General features: G+C 45.0%; 1 protein-coding gene across 1 annotated transcript in view; it reads right to left on the bottom strand.

Annotated features, from left to right (window-relative positions):
* Window positions 1-16,924, bottom strand: part of LOC123344054 (myocardial zonula adherens protein-like) — an 88,589-nt gene that overhangs the window by 57,523 nt on the left and 14,142 nt on the right. The window lies entirely within an intron of this gene.

Raw genomic sequence — 16,924 nt, 5'->3', positions numbered from 1 at the left:
ACGTGTATGTACAACTAGAGGACAACAGACTGGATTTCTGGGTGAGAGAAAGTAACGGGGTTATTAAAAAAAGAATTAATTGTTCAAGACATTGACTTACTCAAATTCATCATCCGGATTTGCTCTTTTACACTTGCAGTGATGAGCTGCCAAAATCTTAGGAACCGGTTCCCTACTGGGTCTTCGGCGGCACGGCTCCGGCGGCTGAAGGACCCACCACCGAAGACCCGGTAGGGAACCGCCCAGTGAGTACACCCCCCACCCACATCCTGCCCCCCCTCAGAAACCACAACCCATAACCCCCCCTGCCCTGCTCCTTGTCCCCTGACCACTCCTTCCCAAGACCCTCAACCCTAACTCCCCCCCCAGGATCCCACCCCCTGCCAAACTTGCCCCGCTCCCTGTCCCCTGACTGCCCCGACTCCATCCACCACCATCTCAACAGACCCCAGGAACTCCCACGCGGTGCCTACCCAACCCCCCCTTCCCCATCCCCTGTCTGCCCCCCCAGAACCTCTGCCCGATCCAACCCCTCCTCCCCCGCCCCAGTCCCAGCCCTGGCCCTGGCCTCTTACCCCTGCCGGGGTCGGGGCCAGGGTCGGAGCCGCGCCGTGCGGCCGGAGTTGGGGCCGGGCAGTGGCTGGAGCAGGGCCAGGCGGCGCCTGGAGTCCTCATCGCGCCCCACCCTGCCCCAGCTCACCTGCAGGAACGGCGCCGCCCAGCCTGGACCCGGGCAGCCCAGACCCGGCCAGGAACCACGCGGCCCGGACCCGGGCGGCCAGGAACCGTGCCGCGCGGCCCGGACCCGGGCGGCCAGGAACCACGTGGCCCGGACCCGGGCGGCCCAGACCTGGCCCGGACCCGCACCGCCCGGCCGGACCCGGGGAGGAGCCGTGCTGCCCGGCCGAGGTCGCAGCTGGACCCTGGGGGCAGGAGCCCAGCCACCTGACCCCAGAGTCTCGTTATGACCTCCGGAGCGGCGCGCCGCCTGGAGCCCTCCTCCCGCTGGCACCCCCGCCCACAGCTCACCTGGTGGAAGCGCTGCTTGCTTCTCAGCCCTCCCAGCTTCCCGCGCGAACAGCTGATTCGCAGGAAGCTGGGGAGGGGGAGGAGACGCCGGAGGAGCTTCAGCAGAGGAGGCAGAGTGAGGTGAGTTGGGGCTGGGGGAAGGGTACACAGCTGCTAGAGCTTTAGTTAAATTTAAAAGCCCTTTTGGAACTAGTTGTCCCTCCAGGAACAACCGGTTCTAAAGGGGGCTTCTAAATTTAACAACCGGTTCACGCGATCCGGTGCAAACCGGCTGCAGCTCACCACTGTACACTTGTGTATATGTATGGTTGGGTTTGGAGGCTAGGGGTAAGTAGATGTGTAGGTACAGCCCATAGCAGCTGTTTTCCTTTGCCTGGAGCTGCTCTCAACTTTTGTTTATAATTTACTTTAAAAATGTTTCTTTATGCACCCTTTCAAATAAAAATATCCTGGAGGAAAAACCAGGAGATGGGACTTGCAAGATGTTTTATTGCTCATTTTAAACTTTTTCATGAAGAAATACACAATAGATACAGTTTTCATAACTTTCTTACACAAGGTCAGTGCAAGTAAGAATTATAGTGCAAAATATTTAGAAACTTTTATGACTAAATGTGGGTCATTTATACATACAAACCCTGATTTAACGTAGTTCTCAGGAAACATCTGAAATTGAAACTTTCAATTAAAAAAGGAATACATAAACTGCATTTAGAACATGAATTTTAGATTACAGTGGTTTGATATTTAGTGCTCAAAAAATCAGGACTTACTTGTACTATAATTTGTTTATATTTTAAGCAGTTCAGTTCACATTTGAAGCCTTTATTTATTTATTTTTTTAAGCTGGCATACTTTCATGGTATCCCAAAGTTTAGTAACATCATTGGAAGACTTGAAGTAGGGCAATAAGCTGCATGGTATTTGCACATATTTGAGTAGGTGTTAGGAATGTTATCAATTCTTGTAAGGGGGACACAGAACTCGGAACTCAGGTCCTGGTAGGTAAAAGTATAAAGGAAGTTAAACTAAAAAAATAGATATGCATGTGTGTGCCCCAATTTCAGAGGAACACTGTGTCCCCGATTCAGGCTTTCGACACCTCTGAAAAGAATTAGGTACAAGGTGTCACGAATTGGGCACCCAAAAGTGAAGTGCACAAAATTAGTGAACACTGTTGAAAATACGGCTGAAAAATATTTATGCATCTGCTTAACTCTATGCACATGAACAGTCTCATTAAACTCAGCATATAATATAAATGTTTGCAAGATTGGGCATAAATCATTAAAAATTATAAACATATATTTTTAGTTTTTTTCCTCTCTATGTACTTGGCGGGACCTGGGTAGATTTGGGAACATTCCTGAACATGTCCCTCAGATAAAGATTTTGTAACTAAACAAATATTCCCATTCAACAATAAGAGCTTTTAAAGCTTTTAGGTGTTGAAACCTATTAAGTTTTTAACACCTCCATCACATTTCAACAGTAAATATTCTCCTTCCCCATCAACTGAGGGATGAGAAAGCTGCAGCTCAATTTTCAATCTCTTATGATGTCACATCCCACTAGCTCTCCAGTTCTTCAGATAACACAGAGAAATAAAGACCAACCCAGCATGCTATTTCTAGTGTAAAAAAGCTAAAATGCTGGTGGGGGATGAAGAACAAAGAGGATTATTGGAGTTCACATTTAAAGTACTAATGTTAAAGGAACCAAAAATACATCTCCTGGAACTATTTACTCCACAAGACAATAAGCTGGCAACTGTCATACGTAATCAATTTGTGCTGTATTCTTAGACACAGTACACAAGTTAATCTCTCTGTTTAGAGATTATTTTTAAATGATACCTTGTATTGATTTTGAGCAAGCTGGTTTGTTTATATTAGATAATCACACTCTACATTAGCTGTGCATGTATCTGGGAAAACAACAATATTTACCATACAAATGAAAAGAAAATATTGCTGTAGCTTTGACATTTAAAACAACATTACATAATTGTGAAATATTTCCAAGCTTCTGTTATACTGATATTTTCTCCCCAACATCGTATACACCTACCACCCAACCCCCTCCCACCACATTAAAAGAACATTAAACTTACATCGTCAAGCCCTCCAAAGTTAGGAAGTGCCAGAAATAAGGTTGCCTGTGTAACCTTAATTCAGACCCTTTGTGCATGTGCATTATGATACATTCTCTAATTACATGCTCATATGCTGAGTTTCCCCCCCCCCCCCACCCCCAACAGGACCTCTATCTCATTCATTGCACAAGATGGACCTTCTTGGGGGATGAATCAGGATTGTGTAGTAAAGGTGGCTGTTGTCTATAAGACCTCTGCCTCATTTATTGTACAAGTTGGAAGGTGTGTAGTTAATAAGGCATGGCAGAAAGAGACGGATGGTCTCATGCTAATAGCAGTTGAATGCTGCCCTGGACAACTGGATTCTGTTCCTACCTCTGGCACACAGAGTTCTGGTGTGATGCTAGACAAGACAATTAAAAAATCAAAACATTTCACAGGTAGTCATTACTTGTGTGTGTCTCATTTTCTGAGTGCCCAGCTTGAGACCCTGGGGTCTGATGTACAGAACACTCACACTCTGATTTGCTAAACTCTCATGGCTGCAACTGAAGTCAAGAGGAGTTGTTATTTGAAAATATCAAGTGCTATATACTGCTAAGCGCCTGAAAAAAAATCAGGTCTTAGACATCTCTAATTGAGCATTCCCTCACTAGCGGTGCCAGTCTCTTTGCTCAGACATTCCTAGTTCCTCCCTCCCTTCTCTTCATCTGGTCCATCTCTTCCCACTCCCGTTTCTCCCCTCCCTGTATTTTTGCCCCAATCACCCTCCTCCCTGGCTCTTTGTAGCAATCTCTTTGCGTAGCCAGCCCCAGTTTCCCCCAGGCACATCCTAGCTCCTTGTCATCTCTCTCCCCCCACCACCTCCTGCACTCATTCACCCACCACTGCTTTCCAGTCCCAGTCTCCTTCTTCAATCATCTCCTGTCTCCCCCCTCCTCTAAGCACTGGGTCTGATCTCAGTGTTGTCATTCCTTCCCAAATGGCTCCCAGATCCCCCATTTTCTTTCACCAGCTCCCAGTCCCAGCCTCTCCCTGTCCCAGTCTCCTTGCCAAACAAGTCTCAGCCTCCTTTTTCTCCCAACCCCAGCCTCCCAACTCCAGTCCTACTCCCACCTCACAACTCCTAGTCAGTTTCTCTCTCCCCTTTCCTCCTCCTGTCCCAGGAAGTCTCCTTGTCCCAACTACTCCTTTCCCTCCTCCCTGGTACAGGTCTTCTCCCTTCTGCATTCCTCCTCCATGTTGTCTAACCTCATTCTGAGAAATGACAAACTTATGAAAAATTCAGAAAGCCTTTGACAAGGTCCTCATCAAATGCTCTTAAGCAAATTAGGGAGTCATGGGATAAGAGGAAAGGTCTTCTCATAGATCCCTAACCGGCTAAAAGATAGGAAACAAAGGGTGGGAATAAACAGTCAGTTTTCACAGTGGAAAGAGGTAAATAGCAGGGTCCCCCAAGGACCTATACTGGGATCAGTGCTGTTCCACACAGTCATAAATGACCTGGAAAAGGCTGTAAGAGTGAGGTGGCAAAGTTTGCCGACAATACAAAATTACCTTATAGTAAGCAGTTCCATACCCCTAAATCACTTTTGTTGCCCTTCTTCATACTTTTTCCAATTCTAATATACCTTGTTTGGATACGGTGTCCAGAACTGCACGCAGTATTCAAGGTGTGGGCATACCATGGATTTATACAGTGACATTGTGGTATTTTCTGCCTTATTATCTATCCATTTCCTGTGAGCTTTTTTGACTGCAGATGGACATTGAGTAGATGCTTTCAGAGAACTACCCACAATGACTCCAAGATCTCTTTCTTGAGTGATAACAGCTAATTTAGAACCCATCATTTTGTAAGTATAGTTGAGATTATGTTTTCCAATGTGCATTATTTTGCATTTTCAACATCATTTTATTGCCCCATCACCCAGTTTTGTCAGATCCCTTTGTAACACTTCACAGTCTGCTTTGGACATATCTATCTTCAATAAGATCGTAAGAACAGCCATACTGGGTCAGATCAATTGTCCATCTAGCCCAGTATCCTGTCTTCTGACAGTGGCCAATGTTCTTATGTTCTATAAAATCATGAATGATGTGGAGAAAGTGAATAAGGAAATGTGATGTACTCTTTTATATAACACAAGAGCCAGGGGTCACCCACTGAAATTAATAGGCAGCAGATTTAAAAAACAACCATCAGAAAGTATTTCTTCACACAAAAGCACAGTCAACCTGTAGAACTCGTTACTAGGGAATGTTGTGAAGGCCAAAAGTACAATTGGTTTAAAAAAAGAATGAGAAGTTCATGGAGTATAGGTCTATCAATGGCTATTAGCCAAGATGATCAGGGACACAACCCCATGCTATGGATGTCCCTAAACCTCCGACTTGCAAGAAGTTGGGATTGGACAACAGGAGATGCATCACTCAAATTGTTCTGCTCTGTTCATTCCCTCTGAAGCATCTGGCCCTGGTCACTGCCAGAAGACAGGATAATGGGCTACATGGACCACTGATCTGACCTTTTATGGCCCTACTTATGTAAATTCAGCATGCAGTAAACACCCAGAGCATGGAAAATTTCAACCCAAATGATTAAAGTTTCACAAACTTATAAGCAACTGTAAAAAATGGTGCTAACAACCTCATCTACTACACAAATGCACATGCACAGTATAGTGCAACTATACACATACAATTCCACGTGAAAAAAAAAATCACAGGCATATTTTTGTATCCCAGTAATCAAAGCTACATAATCACATACTACTCTACCCATCATTTAAAAACCATTTGCTTTGTTGAAAACACAGAGAAAGCAAGCTTGTTTTACAGGAACTGGGTGGGACATGATTCAACACTGGCTTTCATTTCCTGGGTTGTACAATTCGTTTGGTAGTTTCATATGAACGCCACCCTTAAATAATTACTTGCATTAGAGCATTAAAGAATAATTTCCGTCTCCCAGATGCCCAAGACAGTAATTGTTTCAACTGTGGCAAATTACTTCAGAAAGTAATACGCTTCTAAGGACCTGAACATTATCCATGGAATAGCTACTGCCTAGCAATTGTAGCTTCCAAAGTCCCATAATTGGTTCATATATCATTTTAATGGCACTGTAGTAGCTGAACTTGTTGAGCCCCAGAAACAAACTTCTACTGGGTCTCCAAAATGGTACAGGACTCATTTAAAAAAATCTCGCTTATAGGCATTAACATGGAGATTATGCATCGAGCTGTACAAATGACTGATTTTTTCCAGTTTTCTGGCAGTTACAAAAAGACAGAATTGTTTGACCAACTGAAAAGTTAAAAAAAATTGCTCTGAATTTTAAGATTTGTTTTAAAAATTAAATAAAATGAGGACCTTTATATGAAATGTCATTTTGAATAGAAAAAATGAAAATATTTTGTTTGAAAGTGTGGAAACAAAATGTTTAGATTTTTTCTTCCTTGTTTTCAGCAGAAACAATTAATCAAATTCAACACAAAATCATGAAATGTTTGGGGTGACCCAAATGGCCATTTTTTGCAGAAAAATTTTTCATTTGGAAAATTTCAACCAGCTCTAGTTATAAATTTTCTGGCCACAACTGGGCTTTTCCTATGCCAGGCAATGTATTTGTGCAGAATGCCTTGGGAAGATCTTTTCTGGCAAAGATCTAGTAGATTCAAATTAACCAAGATCCGTATCCATCCAAACCACACAGTCCCCCAAATACACTTATTTCCCATTAACACACAGGAGAGTAGATTTACATGGAATTGTACACGTGACATGTAGATATATATATTATACAATCACTGCTTACACCTCTAACCATGCCTTTTGTTATCACCGCCTACTCCAGGAATTGTGCCTCCTTTCAGGCTGTTCTGTAAGTTTAGAAGAGTGTACCAAGCTTTCTCCCTCTCTCACAAAAGAGAGAGTTCAAAAATTCCCCTAGTTTGAAAAGCATTCCACATCTAACAAGTACATGACATTGTACATTTGTTCTCTGCTTTACACTGTATTGTTTTGGTTTATGTAGTTCCTTCATATTGTGAACTCCCAAGGTTAAAGATCGGTTACAGTTTTGGCACAGTTTTCCCATTGTTCAGTGCTGTACAAATTGACAGCACTATCTATGTTATATTCTCTTTTACTGTCATTTTTCTCCAGTCTTTTCCCTCTTTCCCTCCACTCAAATCTCTTTCCACCCTGCCTCTCCCACCTCCCGCAAACAAGTTGGTAGTTCTATCATTTAAAGTTTTTTTCTTCTAAACTATTTGTAGCAGGGTATAAGGGCACTACCTGGCCATGGCCAACTAGGGTGTTAATCACAATTCAGCTGCCTGTTTCACTTGCACAGCTACTCAGGGGAAGGGCTAGTGGAGTGGCCGCTTGGAAGGCAGAAGGGGAAAAATTCCTTGGGGAAGTTCAGGTTCACACCCAGGGGTCAGAGAATATCTTACCGATTATCTTGACTTATTTTACATTCTTGCTATAAACAAACACTTACCACCTTACAAGAGAGGATCTTGCTGACTGCAATTTTTTTCTCATGTTATTACACCAGTATGCACCTGACATTACACATCTCTTCCAATCTGCGTTCTCTGAGCACTTACTTACCCCCACCTCTGGTCTGTGTTTCCCCATCAATATTTTATCTTTTTTTCTCCCTTTCTTTCTTGTTGCCCTGTTATACCTCCTCCCTACCATATTCCCTTTCTCCCAAATCTCCGGTGTCCCCCTCTTCCCAACCCAGCCTCAGAGCACTAGAGCCTTCATACCCAGTAAATCTGTTTAACACGTGTTTACAGCCACACCTTTTCCCTATTCCAATACAGAGGGGAGCCAGGTTAGTAGATCCTCTCCCCCATTGTTCATGTATTCAGTGATAAAGGGGTGGAAATGGTAAACACCACCTCTCTCTGCTGCATGGTCAATGGTGAGGCAAGTGATAGATCTCTCAGTTGGTGATATTAAAAGTCAATGTGTGTCCTCAAAATGTTCAGGACCAGATGAGCACTGGCTAGGATCATTGAACTCAGCTGCTGAGGTAACTAAGCAAAGTGGTCAATGCTAGTGGACTTTAAAGCCAAGATCCAACCTAACCACCCCCATTTCTGGTCAAAATCAACGACTGCTAGAAAAATGTAAAGGAAAGAGTTTTAGCTACCATGGCATTGCCACACACTCATCACTGTGATATCAGAGCACTTCCTTGAGCAGACACTATAGAAAAAACGCTGAATTTTATTTAAAAACTATTCTAATATGCTAGCTCAGGGTTTCTCAAACACGAGTCGCCGCTTGTGTAGGGAAAGCCCCTGGCAGGCCGGGCCGGTTTGTTTACCTGCCCCGTCCACAGGTCTGGCCGATCACGGCTCCCGCTGACCGCGGATTGCTGCTCCGGGCCAATGTGAGCTGCTGGAAGCGGCACGGGCCGAGGGACTTACTGGCCACCGCTTCCAGCTGCTCCACCACCGCTTCCAGCAGCTCCCATTGGCCCGGAGCAGCGATCCCCGGCCAGTGGGAGCCACGATTGGCCAGACCTGTGGATGGGGCTGATAAACAAACCGGCCCGGCCTGCCAGGGGCTTTCCCTATACAAGCAGCGACCCCTGTTTGAGAAACCCTGTGCTAGCTGCTCACTTAAAATTACAGGCTTATTTTGAGTGATTTCTGAGTCTGTGCTGCAATGTAAGTTAGTAGTGAGAATATCTCATTTTGATGCACAGCAAATGCTACATGAATCTATCTATAGTAGCTTCCAGGGATGTGCTTTGACTCAATGTGCAGCAGCACAGACACAATACATTGGGTTATGTATCATAGCATATCCCAAAGAAAAGCAGATAGTTATTTATTATTATTCAGTTCCTTGCACTATTTTAAATAGATATAGATACCTGAGATGTTGCAAAATTCCTGCTAATTACCAGGTGTCCAGTTTCTCTCTCAACTCAAATAATAGAGAGTTTGGTATGAAGCAGAGCCACCATAAAAAACAGTATGAGGTGCAATAAAGTTCTCCTCAGAGCGTAAGTGCTGCTTTTTGCTTCCTCTTTTATAGGCAGGCATGATGCCTATTAATCTACATGTACAATAAGAAACACATGCCAAGGAGAGATTTTCCCCCAATCCATATCCAATATGCCATTTTAAAATCAAAAGATATGTTCTAGACTTCCTTATCACTCCACATTTTTCCTAAACAAGAGCTCAAAGTACACTCTAGGCATCCCTTTTAAAAAAAGAGTAAACCCATCTAATTTAATGATTAAGACACATCTTGGTGTGTTTGGATCAGTGGTTCTCAACTTATTTATCATTGCTGGCTGCATCCAATGCTACCTATATGGCTCTGAGGATGTCACATGGGCCACAGGTTGAGAACCACTAGTTTGGATACACAATAACAATGGATTCATGTAGGGATGGGTGGGTTAAATAAGAACTTAAAATTTTTAGCAAAACCTAATTATTACCTGTAATATCTCAAATCAATTCCTTTGGCAGCTACTAAAAGTAGTTAAGATATGTTTCTTATTTCTTCCTGTTCCCAGAGCTATCCGAGTATCTGCTATATCAGTTCTGTCTCCCTTTTGTTTATAATACAAGTTACCAATGATATAGACAGTAATAATGTTCACACAGCTGATTAAGTTACAGATTTCCTGTAAAGAAGAATAGCATCTTTATTATACCTATTCCATCAGCCAAAATTGCACTACTGTGATGAGAGATTATTATTTTTCTTGATATTACTTTGGTGTTCATGAAACTCATGTTACATTCAACTAGGGTGACCAGACAGCAAGTGTGAAAAATCGGGACAGGGGGTGGGGGGGTAATAGGATCCTATATAAGAAAAAGACCCAAAAATCAGGACTGTCCCTATAAAATCAGGACATCTGGTCACCCTACATTCAGCCTACTTTGCAGATGCTACATAATATTTTTAAATGCATTATGGATATGGAAAATGTGCCAATACATATCTTTTCAGGCATTATTTCTTGAAATGCAGCATATATGAAATATAGACTGAAAGAAATATACAAGTTAACTTCTATGATTCTATACCATTTCCAGGAACTTTAGAAAATTCAAAGAGTACCACAATTAGCAAAAACTATCACATTTATCTACCAGTGATGTAGCTAATTTTATAACATATACTGTAGCCTAGTAATACCTAGGCAGGGAGGGATAGCTCAGTGGTTTGAGCATTGGCCTGCTAAACCCAGGGTTGTGAGTTCAATCCTTGAGGAGGCCACTTGGGGATGTGGGGCAAAAATTGGTCCTGCTAGTGAAGGCAGGGGGCTGGACTCGATGACCGTGCGAGATCCCTTCCAGTTCTAGGAGACTGGTATATCTCTAATTATTAATTAATTAATACCTCACTGTTATATACTGCTTGTCATCAGTAGATCTCAAAGTGCATCACAAAGCCTACTTTAGTGGTGCTCAACCCTGGAAAGTCTATGTCTCATCCAAAGGAGGTGCAAAGAACTCAAAAGTAGTCAGAGACACATCATGAGATCACATTAGTGCAACTCAAAACCACTTCTTATTAAAGGAGCATCAGGTAGAGAAGTCTATGACCCAGTGCCATCCCATGGTATTTTTATAACTCTCTGGCACTGCCTTTGACACAATACTACCCCTCTAGCTCTTATCCTTCCGAAGCAGCCGGCAGAGATGGGAAGGGAACCTGGGAATTATCCATTTGCTCATCAATATTTCTGTTGCCTTGTCACATTGAAAGCATTCTGCTGATGCAACTGTTGTGTTTGCTCTAACAGTGCCAATCAGATCTGTAGACTCCACAAGAGTTACATGTGGTTCAACAGTCAGGTGGAGATTCATAGATCAGAGTAGGGCAGTGTCACAGGGCATGCTACCTCACCCTTTCTCTTTGCAAGCAATCCTCACACATTCTTACTTAAGTTCACAACAGCATATTTTATTTACGTCTCATGCAGTTTCATGTCCCATCACCATAAGGCTTTACCCAATCTTCAATGTACTCCTTGACCAAGGGGTGATGGTCTCACTTTTAAGATCCTGATCTTCTTTGCCTTTCCTTCCAGACTTTGCCTCTCTCTTCCTGTTTTTTTTAAATGTCCCAGCTGATGAGCTGAATCACTTTGTTAGTTGTTTAGTCATGCAGTCCCTAACCAATTATCTCCTCAATTTGGCCCACATGGAGATATTTGCAAGGTGCACAGAGAGATGAATCAGCCTTAAACTAGTCACAGGTTCTTAGGCCTTCTCACTGCATTGTTAGCTTGAGCTGTAACTTGAGTTTTGCACCTAACCTGACTACAGTCCACACAAAAATCTCTAGCTCAATTTAAATGGTGCTTGAAGCTCCTGCTAGTTAGAATGGGAATGCAGTATCTTGAATTACAACAGCTCATCAACTACTAATCCAATCACTCTGGGTATGTCTACACAGCAATTTAAACCCAGGCTCAATCTAACCTCCACCTTGTATCCACACAGCAAATGTGCTAACCTAGGGCTCATTCCCAGGGTCCCAGGCAATGTTCCCTCTATTTTTTCCAACCATGTGCAGAATAAATTTTATTATGTGCACCGTGGGGATGCGTGCCACTAGTAGAAACAAAACACTTAGATATAATATATATTTGTTAAAAGTTACCATAGGTGTAATTACTCCAGCCCGGATAGGTTAAGCATTTTAGATCTCACTACTCAAAGAATTAAATTTAAGTGTAAGAGAAATAAAAATTATGAAATGCATAGACCAGTCAAAAAACTAAAACAACACACTTTGAAAGAGTAAAATTACACACACACTCACACGTGTGTGTGCGCGCGCGCGCTGGCTGCTGGGGAAGTTTCTGAGAGACACTGTGCACTATCTCTTTAAAGCACTCACTGAAAGTTCTTCTGCTCCAGAGCCCTGTCCCCTCTCTCCCACTCTGCAGAGATTGGGGGACACTGGCAAGGGAGAGAGAGAGAGAGAGAGAGAGAGAGAGAGAGAGAGAGAGAGAGAGAGAGAGAAGGAAGGAGAGAGCACACACACGCGCACACTGGCTGTTGGGGAAGTCTCTGAGACACCATGTGCTGTCTCTTTAAGGCACTCACACCACCCAGAAGGCTTGTTCAGACCTCAGAAGCTCTCTCCTGCTCCGAGTCCTGTCCCCTCTCCCCTGCTCTGTGGTGATGGGATACAGGGTGGGGGGAGGGGGACACCCTGACATCAGCATCCCCCACACACACACACACTGCACAGCCAGCAGGAGGGTCCCAGGAGCAGCTGCATGAGCAACCTGGCTGCAAAACAGCAGCAGGGAGGGGCACCTGAACACATGCTGCCAGATGTGCTCTGCTTATCAAGTGCGCGGCACTCGAATCACTCCTGGGAGGCTGCGTGGCTTAGAGGGTACACAGGCCAAGACCCTTCAGAGCTGGAGGGTCTGAGCCCATATTAAGTTGGGACCTAGGGTCAGAGCCCTATTGGTTTCCTGTGTGCACATGGCTTCAGCTTGACTTGAGTCCTAGAAGTGCTCCTGCGTACCCCAGAGTTCCTGGCAGCAGAGGAGCATGCAGCCATGGAGCAGCCAGAAGTGGCTCCCTGTCACTGGGATATTGGATTAAAAATGCAGTGTAGATGGTCAAGCCAAGGATTCCTTGCCACAGGTCAGCTGACTTAAGTCCCACTAACCCTTGGTGTACATTACTGTGTAGACATAGCCTCTGTGAGAGTATTGTTTTGCAGTGTGATCACTCTCAGTAGGCCTGAGTGGAGCAAGCTGAGTGTACTAACTGCAGTAAAGACAAATCCTTAGATGCTACAGTATGGAACAAAGATGGGTATAAAATTCAGTAAGTGCTCAAAATAAGGTCGTCTACACTATAGAGTTTTGTCAACAAAAGTTTGTTGGCAATCAAAAAGCGCTATAACAAGACTGTTATTGCATGTTCACACTATGCTCCCTCTGTCATCAGAGCGCATCCACAGTTGGTGCTCTAGCATTGTGGGTAGCTATCCCATTTCTGCTGCTAGGACTTGTGCAAAGGCAGAGTGGATCGCAGCACATCATGGGGGCAGGTTCAACATCCCATGATGCATTATTTTTGTCCCAGCATTCCATGGGCTTCGAACTGCATTTTATGAATTTTTTCATTGACCTCTGTTTAATACGCGCCCGCCATCTCTGTGTGAAAGAATGGATTCTGCACTGCTCCTGATGTGGTCACTGTTACGTACACATTGTGGATCGTCATACATTATATCACGAGCTCCCAATCTGAACAGGAATCAGATTTGCGTGACCTGCTGTGTGCCATGGAAAGAAATACCAGATTAACTTTTGGCATTCACGGAGCAGCTGCACACAGTGGACTCCTGAGCTTTTGAGCGCAGGAAACAAACACTGAGTGCTGGGATGATGAGCAGTGGCTACAGAACTTTCGGATGTGGAAAGCCACCTTCCTGGAACTGTGTACGGAGCTCATCCCAGCACTACGGCACAAGGACACCAAAATGAGAGCTACTCTCTTGGTGGAGAAGTGCATGGTGACCACAGTGTGGAAGCTGGCGACTCCAGTCTGCTACCAGTCGGCCACAAATCAGTTTGGAAGTCGACTGTGGGTGCCACATTAACATGAGTGAACAGGGCCATTAATAACATCCTGCTACGAAGTACTGAGACTCTTGGCAACGTGTGGATGGCGTTGCAGTGGATGGCGTTGCAGCAATGGAATTCCCTAATTCCAGGGAGGGGCGATAGATGGAACACATATTACAATTTTGGCTCTGAACCATCTAGCAACAGAGAGTGCATCAATAGAAAGGGGTACTTCTCTATAGTATTGCAGGCTCTTGTGGATCATCATGGGCATCTCACTGACATCAACGCAGGCTGGTTCGGGAAGGTACATGACGCATGTATCTTCAGGAACACTGGCCTGTACAGAAAGCTGCAAGCAGGGACTTTCTTTCCAGACCAGAAGATTTCTGGGGGGGGGGGGGGGGGGGGGGGGGGAAGGAAGAAGAGGGGGAGCGATGTTGAAATACCCACAGTGATCCTGGGAGATCCAGCATACCCCTTACTCCCATGGTTCATGAAGCCTTACAAGGGAAACCTGGACAGCAGTCAGAAGCGCTTCACCAATAGGCTGAGTAGGTGCAAAATGACCATGGAATATATATTTGGCAGATTAAAAGGCCATAAAGATGCACTTTATGGCAGATTAGATCTAAGTGAGGAAAACATTCCATTAGTCATAGCTGCCTTCTACTAATCTTTGTGAGGAGATGGGTGAAAAGTTTGACTTAGGGTAGGTCCATACTTACCGCGCGGGTCGATGTGGAGAGTTCGACTTCTAATCAAGACACGATAGTTCGAACTCCCCACACGCTCCGGTCGACTCCGGAACTCCACCACCGTGAACGGCGGTGACAGAGTCGACCTTGGAGCCGCAGAGTTCGATCCCGTGGCGTCTGGACGGGTAAGTCAGTCGAACTAAGGTAGCTGAAGTCGCCTACCTTAGTTCGACCCCCACCCCCCGTAGTGTAGACCAGGCCTAGGGGTAGAGCGCAGAGCAGATCACCTGATTGCTGATTTTGAGCAGCCTGATACCAGGGCTATTAGAAGGGCACAACAGATGGCAATTCGAATCAGGGAGGCTTTGAGGCAACAGTCTGATAATGAGAACCAGTAATGTCTATTTCTGTTCAGTAATCTGTTCATTATTTTGAGTTTTCTTATTTTCCCTAACACTTGTGATGTTTCCCGAGTGGGATTTACCATAAGCAAATGATTAAAATGCATGCATATGTTTTACTACCAGCAGTTATCACTACATGTGGAACACAAATAAAGACTGGTTATCTTTCAGAGAGTTTGTTTTTATTAAATACCAATTAACAACCAATACAAAAGGCTTGGTGGGAAGGGAGTTAGCAGTGCAAGGCAGTGGATGCTCTCATAGCTGTGCTTAAGTCCAGCTCTCATTTTGGAAGCTGTCCAAAGGGGTGGAGTGAACAGGATACTGAGATGTTCCAAAAAGTTGGAAGGAATGTGTGGGAGGAGTTTGGAGAGGGCATGGAAAACAGTTCTGTATTGGCTGCGGGGAGTGGGGAGGGACGTGAGCATGCATTGGTTCTGACTGAAGTGTGATGAGGATCTTCGGCATCTCTGTTTGCTCCTCCAGGACTTTTATCATCTGCTCATAGGCCTTTTGAATGCGCTCCACACTCTCCTTTCTATCCCATCTTTCCATTTCTCTCCCTGTGTTCTCTTTTTTCTGCCTCAGATGATTGGAGAACCCCGCAGAACATGTTCTCCTTGCTCCACCTTGGTCACTTCCTTATCTGATGGAGGTGCTCCACCGGTGTGTAGGTGGTTCCCCTGAAGGCCACATCTGCATAAGTACAAGAAACAATAATACACAGAAGCATGATTGTTAGTGCATGCACAGCACTGAATCATTACGTTAAAATACGTCTCTTTTCACATATGAATTTTTTCTCACTGTCCCCTGGCAAGCAACAGCTCGGTGAATACCCTAAACATGGTGAGTTTGGCCCAGGGGGCAGGGAGTTAGGCATTCAAGATGGGGCAAAGGATCTAAGGGTTTTTTTTAAGGGGATCACTGGAGGCGAGTAGCAACAATATTGTAAATTCTGCCACCATTTTCCACAGGTGGGGATCACTGAAGCAGATATCTCACTCCTGATGGTAAGCAAGGATGCAAGGGTGCATCTACTTCATGCATGAAGCTTCAGACCTGGCTCCTATGCTGCTTCCCTGTGTGCCACTTTGGTCCCTGCACCAGTGACTGTTGATTGGCCCGGGAAAGTTTCCTACAACAGGGGAAGGAACAAAGCAGCTCTGCCAAAGAACCTTTGACCAAGGATTGGCGAATACCTCCAGGAAAGTTCCCTAGCGACCTCTCTGGCGGATTCCTATGAAATCTCGGTGTGCATCAACACACTGTTCCATCACACTGCTTAGCTGCACAGAGGAATGTGAAGCACACTCAAACACACTTGTCTTGCACATTTCTATCCCTTCACCCACTTCTACAGGATACAAGGACACCTATATATCAAATAAGCAAGTGGCATCAGCTCAAAAAGATCACTTACCAGGTGTCTGCTCTCCAGCATCTTGCTCGCTGGAGATGGACTGCTGGGACTGGCTAGACACCTCCTGCATGGAGAAGAGTTCCCGATTTGCAGCACCACTGGACGACCCTGCCGTGGGCTCCACATTATCCTCCAACTCCACCTCTAGGTCCCTGACTTTGTCCACTGTCCACCGCCTCCAGCCCCATCAAAGTATCCACAGGGCTCTTGGCGGTGGAGATGGGGTCCCCGCAAGGATGGCGTCCAGCTCCTTATCGAAGCAGCAGTTCTTCAGCGCAACACTTGAGCAACTGTTTGCCTCCCTCACCTTATGGTACACCTGCCTCAGCTCCTTTATCTTCACTCGGAATTGTGCAGTGTCCCGATCGTAGCCTTTATTGCACAAGGCATAAGAAATCTGCCCATAGGTGTTGAAATTCCTTCAGCTGGAGCGGAGCTGGGACTGGACAGCCTCCTCTCCCCATATACTCAGCAGATCCAACTGCTCCAACTGTAGTCCAAGCGGGAGACCATTTGCCCCATGGAGCCACCATGGTCAGCTAGGAGACTGTGATGTGAGCTCTCCATGCTGAGCAAATAGGATGTGGAATTTTAAAGATGGAGGGATGGATGCCTGTTTACGTAGCTGCAGGGCAGCGGAGTTCGAACTGCTGACCCGAGCAGTGAGGATGG

This window comes from Mauremys mutica, chromosome 11 (assembly GCF_020497125.1).
Source record: "Mauremys mutica isolate MM-2020 ecotype Southern chromosome 11, ASM2049712v1, whole genome shotgun sequence".
Classification (NCBI taxonomy): Eukaryota; Metazoa; Chordata; order Testudines; family Geoemydidae; genus Mauremys; species Mauremys mutica.
This window is presented reverse-complemented; position numbering and strand designations above follow the sequence as displayed.